General features: G+C 46.4%; 1 long non-coding RNA gene across 1 annotated transcript; it reads right to left on the bottom strand.

The window, feature by feature from the left end:
- Positions 1-804: 804 nt before the first annotated feature.
- LOC142923756 (uncharacterized) lies at positions 805-8,823 on the bottom strand. The gene is made up of 2 exons (XR_012940822.1): positions 7,360-8,823; positions 805-7,235 (listed from the first exon to the last, which is right to left on the bottom strand). It is a non-coding gene; the product is annotated as an uncharacterized LOC142923756 (long non-coding RNA).
- Positions 8,824-10,817: the final 1,994 nt, after the last annotated feature.

Below are 10,817 nucleotides of genomic sequence, written 5' to 3'. Positions count from 1 at the left end.
ATAAATTGTCTCGAAGGCGCCTCTCTGTCTGGGTGCACAACCTGGAGGGAGGGGCGATATTCCCTCCGACTTTCACCGACGCACAAAGAAATGGTTAAAAAGTTTTAAGTTAACATTTCATTTCATCAGAGTTCCAAAGTTATGATTCTGTATTAATCCAATGTCTGTATCAGCTTCCCGTTGTGGTGTTTGACTCGTGTTTCCTCGAGCGTATACACACTCCTACCCCGCGCTGCGGGGATACAAAGACGGCCAGGATCTCCCTTTCTCTCCGACCTTGGGTTTAACATCGCCCTTTGCTTACGTTGCAGTTTTGCTGTGCGCTTGCATTTCTTTTCCTCTCTACTCTTGCTTTAACCCTGCTTATTATTTGCGTATGGGTGGATTAGAGCATTCATGTTGACTTATGAAAACCTGATTGTTATAGGCTTCGGGTCAAGTCGTATAGAAATTATTAAAATGTAAATACATTTCATATTAATTAATAGACGGGTGATGGTTACATTGCTATAGCTTGTGGCAGGGTTCAATTGAAGTGGGTGTGAAGATAAATAACTTTAGCCTACCCTGTCGTTAAATTCCGATTTGAAGTTACTTTAATAGTAATGCAGAACCAATTAGCTTTTTTGACTTAACTAGATCTAGGCTAACGCAAACTCCCAGTGACCCTGGCTTTGTGTTTACGTCAGCCCCTTGCAATCCGCTGCGCTCTGCTCTCTATCTGCTCCCTCTGACCCTGGGAGGGCTCTGAACGTCAAAATCGTGTTAGTGGGTCAAGGTAAATATGACCTCCACATGCCATGCCGAGGCCTGGTTTGGTGTTTTTATTCATTATTAAAATAAAAACAATAGAAATATGTATCTATATGTATCGAAAAATTACTTGTTAATATTAAGATGGAAAGGGGGGCATATACAACAGTGGCCTGCTTCATGTATTTATTTACGAACGTTCGATTTTACAAAATGTCACGTTCATGCAATTGACAAATTATGGACACCTTTAGATGAACAAAATCGAATTTCCGTGTGAACGAAATTCCATACGGCACGCGCCAGATCAAACAAGAAGCACCGTGGAGGCTGCATCACCCGTCCACTACAGCGTCACGGTGTCCCTGCAGGGCAACAGCAAAGCCTCCACATCACCTCCAGTCAATTCAACATGCAAATCTTTTGGTGAATTCCCTGCAAAGGTAAAAAAAATCCTTACGGGTACTTTTGCATTGTGAAAAGTGATATAGGTGTATATTTTTAGATAAGGAGTGGAGTTGATATGTCCGAAACGCATCCCGATTTTTTTTGCATTAAATTAATGGGAAAATTCATTTGATATTTAGTTTTTCGCGCGTTTTATAAAGAAAGCATCGCTTTCGTAAATGGAGGAACATCAGTGAGTGTCCCTGTTGGTGAGCGTGACGCTAGCAATGATGGTCGAGTCAGAGGCGCGAATGTGGACCAGGGCAGACACGCGGACGTGCGGGCATGGCAGTGGGGAACAACGGGGTCATGATTCCAGTCGTATGAGCACAGGGCTCGTTTCAAGTTTCATTTATTATTGGTATATCCCTGTGAGCCATGCGGCTCTTGAGTCGGGTGCAAGCACAAACAATGTGAACAGAGAACATCTTAAAGCGACGACACGCAACAGAAACATCCTGGATAAAGCAGCAAATCTTCCAGAAAAGAAAACGGTATTACAACGCTGTGTGCAAAAATCTCCGTGTAATGCAAGTCAAAGAATAACAACCATGAGACAATTTAGATTTAAGTTATCACGCCAACTCCGCACTTCCACAAGAAACATGGCTTAAACCATGTTTTCGAAATCAAAATAAAGCTATAAAAACAATGTAAGAACAGTAATCATAGGAACTGTGATTCAAATTTAACAAAACACATTGCAGCGGAGGGAGCTGGTAGGAACGTTGGGTTGCTCGGTCAATGACCAGGGTCAACGGCGGCGTGGTGTATTCCGCAAATATGCCCGACTATGAGGGCAGGCACAAGTCGGCGTGAGTAGGTTAAACGTTGAGTTTTATAAGGGCACCACGGGGTGACCAGCCCCTCCCCACCCAGCCCCTCCCATTTTTGTATGCACGACGGACGGTCACAATGATCCCCTGTGGGCTGGTGTCACCAGGAGGTTCCTACCAGTATTAACGATATACATTTCAGTTTATTTATTTATTTGGTATAGCCCTGTGAGCCATTTGGCTCTTGAAATCGGGAGCAACCGCAACAAACAAAAAACAAGAAAAAACGAACAAGAAAACATCTTAAAGTGACTGTGCAAACAGAAAATCCAGGAAAAAACAGCAAAATATTCTTGAAAAAGCACCGTACACCAACGCTGTGTGCAAAAATCCCAGTGGGATGCAAGTCAAACAACAACAAGAAAACTTAGATTAAGGCCACCATTCTAACTCCGTACTACAAACATGTCCAAACCAAAAAACGTTTTCGAAATAACCAAAAATGAAGCCATAATTGCAATGTAACAGTGATCATAGGGACTGACCGAATTTTTAACAATAAACTACATGAATAACTTGAAACACCAAACCCTAGAGCCACAGCTGGCTGAATGAGTTACTCCACAATAGAAGCATCAGTCGGAGTATCTATTTTTTCAATGCACCTTTAAGATCAGCACGCTAAATCAAAATACAGATAATACTTTGCAGTAGTCATCTGGAGCGAAACATTTTATGTTACGCTAATGAATAGCAGTAGCAGCTAGGGGTGTACAACTCCTCTAGAGCAGTGTTGAGAGAAGATCTCATGGGTAGCGATTCAAGTTGCAGTTTATTGGCAATAGCATTCCAGAACCTGGGGGCATCAATAGCAAAGGCCCTTCCTCCAGTTTTTGTACGGCAATAGGGAATGTGAAGCTGGTAAATGAGCGAAGACCTGAGGTCAAATTTGTTCTTTGAAACAGAGACGAGATCCAGTAGGTAGTCTGCGGAATTTTTTGTAAGTACATCGTGAATAAATAAGATCTGTTGCACAAGCCGTCGAACATTAAGAGATGTTAAGTTTGACCCAATGTAGAGAGATCAGTGGTGAGTCCTATATGGGCAGTGCAATGTAAATCTTAAGGCCGAGTGATAGATGGAATCAAGCTTCAGTACTTGGGGCTGATTTTTACACGATGTCACAGTAATCAAGTAGATGCAGTATGGTAGCTTTTATCAATGCAAAACGGAACATTGGGGGAGAAGCAGGGCTTGTGTCGATACAGAAAACCAATTTATATTTTCGTCTTTTTACCAATATAATCAATGCGATCTTCAAAATTCAGTTTTGAATCCAGGATGACCAAGATACTTATAGATCTTGACTTGCTCTATTTGATAATTATTTAAGGACTGTAATTGGGGAAAAATAACTTCCAGCTTTAGTCAAGGTGAGAAGCATAGCACCTTGGTTTTGGAAGTATTCAGGACTAGTTTAAGAGCAACTAACTGATGTTGTAGTTTGTTGAAATCACCCTGTAGCTTAGCAATCAAGTCATCCGGAGAGCGGCCAGCAGTAATTAGTATCGTGTAATTTGCAAAAAGATTTACCCTGGAATGATCCAGGTCAGTGCCCAAGTCATTGACATAAAGAGAGAACAAAAGGGGGCCAAGGATGGAACCCTTTGGAACCCCTTTTGTTATCTTAACGCCGATTGACCTCCAACCATCTGTGAATACAGTTTGGGTAAGAGAAGAGGTAATTTGTACCCATTTTACTGCGTTTTCGGAAAAACAGAGGCAACTTAGTTTACTTAGCAGGGTGTTGTGGTCTACTGTATCAAAAGCTTTGGACAGGTCAAGAAAAAGACAGGCACATTACTGCTTAGTATCAAGGCTACTGTAAATGTGATTCAGAGAGTCTAATGGAGCAGATGTGGTGCTGTATTTTTTTCAGAACCCAGATTGTTTTAGATGTAGTAGATTGTTGGTGGACAGGAAACTGATAATTTGGTAGTTCAATAATTTTTAAAACATTTTCATGAACGGGGAAAAAATTGAGATAGGTCGGTAGTTATTTGGATCACCTTTAGGGCCCTCTTTGTGAAGTGGACGGACATAGGAATGTTTCCATTCTAGAGCAACTGATGCTTATATGATGGACAGGTTGAAAATATGGGCTATAGGTTTGTATATTAGGTGACCAACAGTTAGTAGAGCAAAGATGGGAATACTATCTGCTCCGGTAGAGGAAGACCCTTTGAGGTAGGACAGTTGTTTCAGAACAATGCTTTCGTGGATTTGCTGGAAACTAAAGTCGTTTAATATTTGGACAGGGGTGTATGAATTTGCATGAGCAGGGGTGACTCCCAATACATTGTCAAAAAGATTACCAGCTTCAGAAAAATGAAGGTTAAAAAATTGTCAACTATTTTTTTGGGATCTGAAAAATATTCCCCATTTCCGTTAAGCTCAACGGGCAGATTATCTGTATTGGATGCCTTTTCGATACATTTGATTGTTTTCCAGAAAATCCTGGCATTTCCATGTGATTCCAGGAGGAAAAATAGGCATTTTTTCGACGCATCTATTCCTTAAAATCCTGTATTCTAGCCAGTCATTGACCAAAGTACTTTTCTGAGCACATGTCCAAGCCTTGTCCCTAGTTTTCATGAGCTTTGTAATCAAAGGATCAAACCATGGTGGGTGGTTGCCTTTAGTTTTAAATCTAACCAACGAAGCATGTTTGTTAAGAATTTGGAGAAACGTGTACCTGAAGGTCTCCCAAGCCGTAGTTAGGTTGGGGATATCACAGACCTTGTCAATATCCGAGTGAAGCACATCATTAGTAAATGCCCGAGTGCTGAAGTGTCCGAGTGCTTCGGGTCTGGCTGATGATCTCACCCCAAAAATGGAGCGATCACTAAGGTTTTTACCCAGAACACCAGTCAGTGTGAAATTGTGAGGGGCATTTGTCAATAGGACGTCAAGCAGAGATGACTGTACCAGATTTTTTAGGTTGGGTCTTGTGGGGACATTTATTAATTTAAACAGGTTAAATTCATCTGCAAAATTTGTGGCCACGGCCAGCGGGTTTAGCAAATTCCAATTTAGATCACCCACTAAAACTATTTCACCTTTAGGGAGGCCTCCAAAAAGCTCTGCAGATGCAGCTTCAACATCCTTCCCACTAGGCGGTCTATATCAGGACACTACCAATATATGTTATTTGGGAGAGTTAATCTGAGAGCCAGACCTTCACAGCAACATTTTTTAAACAAGGAGTGAGCTGGTGAACATGCAATAGTATTACGATACTATAACATGTACGACCAAAGTTGCAGCCATAGCTGGCAGCATGACACTCCCAGTGTATGATGTGTGCGAGTCAGTGGTAGTGTGAGCGAGTGTATGATGAGTGAATGGGTCTGTGGTTGCGCGAGTCATTGATGTGCGAGTGAGTCGGTGTAAGATGAGCGAGTTTATCACGGCATCCTTTCCGCTACCACGGCCTTCTCCACGCCATCACGGCCTCCATGACGTGGCGAGTGAGCACTCGAGTCAAGAAGTGCCGAAAATAAATGTCATTATACTCTTGGTAAGTAAGAGGCCACTGTTCAGTATAACCCTCCACCAACCGACAGAGCCAATCACTTCAAGTCGTCACTTGGGAAAACATGCCAATTGATTTGGCACTTCAGCAATAGCCGAAATGTTAAGAGAGCAAAATTTCCAATCTCATATTCGACGTTTCGCTGCAGATACCATTGTCGGCGTTAACAGAACAATAAAATTCACGACGTTTCGACTGCAACACAACAATCATCAGGTGTGAAAACCACGTGACTTTACCGAAAGAACCAAGAATATAGCAATACAACTGTTAAACTTTTTTTGGTGCACTGTATTCAATTGACACCTTTTATTGCCTCCATACGCAATAATATAATCGTGATTGAGCGAACCAGTGAGTGAGTGTTGTTGAGACCTGTAGTGTGGTGGTTGAACACAGCTTAAAATGTTAATACAGGTTTTAGGATTAGATCCCATAAGTATAGATGCGTCGCAACCCTCCACCACCCGACAGCCAGTAAGGTATGTCACGTAAACAACGTGCCAAATAGTTAATTAAAATACAATATATTGCCAACAGCCTACTGTAGCCAGCACCTATGAAGGCTGGTACGATACACAATGGGGTGTGTGGCCAGCACCATGCTTGGCCGCCTTTATCTCCCCAGTGGCGTTGTTTACACATTGTAATTGATACTCATTCGAGGTTGAGTTAATCTAGGGGAGGCCCAGGACCGGCTCAGATAATTGTCACTGGTGTTGGACAATCGAACCCTGGTCGCCATGTTCATTAGTGTGTTAACCGCTGCGCCACCGCTCCCCACACTAGGTCTGATGCCCTATAAAAATTTGCCCACGAACTGCTCTATTTGAAGGGGTTAGAAGAACCTCACTCCCAGCGATTTTCTGGTCGAGCCGTTACCGCAGCTCAAGGGTATGAGCATCTGTGCACCCAGGGGAACCCTAACAGTTTCACACACCATGGCCTGAACCACAGTGTTAGCGATACACCATCCAGTAGGGGACTCCAAAAATCTCAACCGATGCCCCGACGGTAACTCCACACAACCCTGGTCAATTAAAATCCAGAGGGGCATCCTCTTCCAAAAATCCTTCCACAATAAACAAGGCACCGCTAACGAACTTGAAACCAACACCAGGCCCGTCCATTCAATATCGCCAGTCCGTATAGATGCCTTGATTTAGCCCACAATGCCTAAACTCCCACCATTAGCGGCAACAGATTATCTACCAGACCCAGGCAACCCACATCTATGGCAGAGTCCTAAAAATAAACTCTGAACCCATGGTGGCGGATGCCCCCGTATCTATGAGCATTCGCACCTCAACAGCCTGCACAAATCCACATACTCTGGATGATCCCGCTGCCATGACACAGTGTGCCAGTGCGGTCCATTGCCAACCATCATGCACCACCTTCATACCCCGTATTCCTATGAGGGGCGATGGCATGTGCACCTGACACTGACTGCAATGGGATGCATGAGGTGGCTGTGTCGGCCGGGTGTGTGACCTATTGCAACCTGCCTTTGGACCCAAAGGAGCGGAGGCGGCCCCAAATCAGCACGGCAGCCCCTGGAGATGTGTCCCGGTAGGCCACAACTGAAAGAGGTAATGGGCCCCCCCCCCGCCGCTTGTCCCATCGTCGTCCCACTCCGAATGTCCTCCGCAGGCTCCAACCACCTGACGCGTACACCCAGGGAGACTCTCAGAGAGCCTGGTTGCCCTTTTCTCCCGGAAAACCAGCCCCTGCCGTCACCCCAGCACGTCGTCGCAGGTTACAGTGGGCCTGGATGCAATGGGCTACCTGAATCGAGGACAGGTCATCCTCCTCTGTGGCCGGCAAACAAACGTTAATTTCCTGAGCCAGCGTCAACATTTTCTCAAGCACCAGAGAATCCAGTCCTGCCTGCTCCATCTTTGGGTACGCATCCTTGGCCAGCGACAGCAATGCGCTGCAGAAAGCACGGGGTGTCTCCGTCTCCCCCCAACTCTGTATTACGAATGTCTGCCGCGTTGGACGGCAGTTCAAAAATTGCCGCCAACTGGGAGTACGCTTGACGCAGCTTCGTTCTGTCCACCTCCGGAATGTAAAAAAACGCCGCCAAGGCTGTCATCCAGTGCGGTGGGAAGAATAAGTAGCGCCTCCACATCGGACCACCCTGCGAGCTCGCAATTGGTGGAGAACCACCGCTGGAAGGCCGCCCAAGCACCCCCCGCAGCCGAAAATTAATTGAGAAGCAGCAGCCGCTGCGCTAGGGAAGGTGCCCCCGGATGAGCTGTCGGCGGCAGGTTAAAGGGACCCAATTCCTGCCCTCGGTCGGCAGTGATGGTGGAGTCGCCCGCTCGCCACCCCCGAGCCACAGCCCCTTCCTTCGGCTGTTCCCTGCCCAGCTGCCCCACCAGGGTCGACACTGTGGAAAGCCGCCCCACGATGCGCTTGCCGATTGCCCGCAGCCCCCCTTCAGCCGGCGGCGGCGCAGAGCCGTCGCCCTTTGCTCGCTGCCCCGCCGGGATCACCACTCCGGGGCCCCCCACAAGGGGTCCCGGTTGCCAGCCCTGCCCGGGAATCCTCCTTGCCCGAGGGTATGCGGGTGAGAGCCTTCCTCTTCACGTGTTTCAGCATAGTCTATTTCCCCCTCAAGGATTCGAAGAAAAAAACATTCATAACAACCCTAAAATATAAAAAAATTTTCGTTAACACGCCTGACACCAAATGTTGTGTTCTAGTTCACAGACACTAATAGGAGGTACTCTATCTCTTTTATTCCGACCTTCAGAGCCTTAGGGGATAACCACACACCGGGTCGGGACAGCCAACATGCTGGCAAACCCACAGCTGAAGAGGGTGACGATCACAATTACGACAGCACGACGAATTCCACTCCAGATCGCAGCTGCCCCGGCTGTGAGTTGGAGCTCGCCTTATATCCTGAAAAGCGTGGCCAGGCTCCACCCTCGGCCCTGCACCCCTCTGGATCCTTCAGATGGCTTCATGCTTTGCCCACAGCTGCAACTGGTAGAACGGGCTGATAGTCCTAATGCCATTGTCTACCAATCTCCCAGCGGCACGCGCTCCAGTGACTCATTCCACGTCACCACACAAGTGTGTGAGCATTAGCTGGTAATTAAATCAGTATCCATCGAGCAGTGGATTAAACATGTCCGATGATGATGATGATGAAGAATTTAAACTGAAAGCATACACTTATATTTTATTAACGAAGAGCGTACAGACATTAAATGGCTCAATCGTGGCATGATGCCTCAATCTTTCACCTATCTAAATATGGCGACATAATTGACGTGAATAATCTCACACATTAAACCCATATTGCACACGTGTATATATTCTGCGCGAAGATGACTGAACAAAATATAATATATAATGCCAACCAACCGAATAAATGTTCTGTGTAGTTAACTGGTTCACAGTGGGTGTCCATTACATGTGTAGTGACATATAATGGGTCACTACGGCACCTAGTGCCATCTACCGACAGAGAGAAGAATAGTGGGTATAGTAGCCCTCTGCCAGCAGAGTATATGTCATGGTAGACGTCTCTGGGGCTGGCAGAGTAGGGGGCAGTTGAGGATGTAGCAGCCCGATTGGCCGCAGGGGCACGTGATGGCATGTAGGCCAAAGGTGACAGAGGGGACACGTGTTGTAGGACCCAGTACCTTCTAGTGAGTTCCAGAAGGGGGCGTGGCCGAGGGCAGAGCCAGGCAGGGGACACGTGGAAGGCAATCTAGAACCTTCTAGTAAGTTCTGGATGAAATCGTGTCCGAGGGCGGAGCGGGGCCACGCTGAGGGGTATGAAAGGGGGGTCCCGGGGCTGCATCAGGGCTGTTTGCTGCAATAGAACCCGCCTTGCTACGTCTTCTCTTCGGTCTTCATGCTCAGCAACTTGGGTCAGGCAGTGTGCCGACTGACCTGACGCGTTTGTGTCGTTACCCCATTGTGGTCATAGAATAAATGTCTTGCCTCCTGAATCAGTGTGTCTTTCAAGTGAGCCCACTACACGTGCACTGTACTTAAATACATACGAAAAAGACTTAGAAATTACAACTAAGCTCATCTGAATTATGCGTGAGGCTAACCAGATAAATACATTGTAAATTGAGAACGCCGCAATTAAAAAAAATTACATAATACTATCAAACTTAGTCACGTATTATTGATGTAATAGACTTGGAGTGAGTTCAACTGAGTCGCAGACATAGACTTGGAGGCAACACATGTATTTAACTCCAACACACGGGATAACTACCCCTTAACAGAATAACAACCTATGGTGGTGACCACCAGGCTAACTACACTAATTACAACGTACCGAGCTACTACGGACCGGGACCACAGCTCGGGTCCAGGTCCACGTATTGGAGACTCATTGAACGGAGAACGGAGAACGTAGAACGTAGACAAAGGTTTATTCAAGGATGAACAACAACGCCGGTCCCTCTGGGGACCCAGATTATATTCTCTGCGGCGTGGCTGGCTCTGCACTTGGCCATGACCACCTTCCAAAATCCTCGGGAAGGATCTGGATGCTAACCACGTGACCACACCTAGCCACCACTTGGGCCCCTTTGTAGACTTAACTGGTCATGTGTCCTCTCGGGTCAACCAGAGTGCCATGCTCTCTAGTAACCTCATTCCTATGGTCAGCACTCCCACACCCTGTCCTGTAGGGTTGGCACTGCACGCCAAGCATGGTGCCATCTAGCGCTATCCATCAGCGCTCACCGGGCCCCTCTAAGGCCAGTACTAGACCCACACTTTTGTGGTATCCGTGATGTGGTTACACCACACACAGTGCCTCTCTAGGGCCGGCACTGCACAGTGACTTCCCGCGATGTCACTACATAACCCCCCCCCCCCCCCCCCTTTGTAGCACTCAGCAGTCCCGGCTGTCAACTCCCCCTTCAACAAAAGAACAAAACGAACAACCCCTTAGTGTTCCGCAACAAACAAATACCCCAACCCATCTATACAACATATACACTATATACAGAATATACAGTAACTAATGGGGGAAGAGGATGGAAGTACATAACAACAATAGGCAAAAAAAAGAAGAGAGAAAAGGGAAGAGAGAGAGAAAAAAACAAAACGCAGTAACACACGAAACCTTTGGACCCCCTCCAGCACCAGCATCTCCCACACTCACCGTGTAACAACACCCGCAAGCATAATGAAAGCCAGGTTCAGCCAATAACCAATACAACTGCCGAGCGGCTGATGTCAATTTTTTGGAGCAGATG

This window comes from Petromyzon marinus, unplaced genomic scaffold (assembly GCF_048934315.1).
Source record: "Petromyzon marinus isolate PM22_M1 ecotype Great Lakes invasive population unplaced genomic scaffold, UKy_Petmar_22M1.pri1.0 PM_Scaffold_68, whole genome shotgun sequence".
NCBI lineage: Eukaryota > Metazoa > Chordata > Hyperoartia > Petromyzontiformes > Petromyzontidae > Petromyzon > Petromyzon marinus.
The sequence above is the reverse complement of the archived record's forward strand: the minus strand, read 5'-3'. Positions and strand labels throughout refer to the sequence as shown.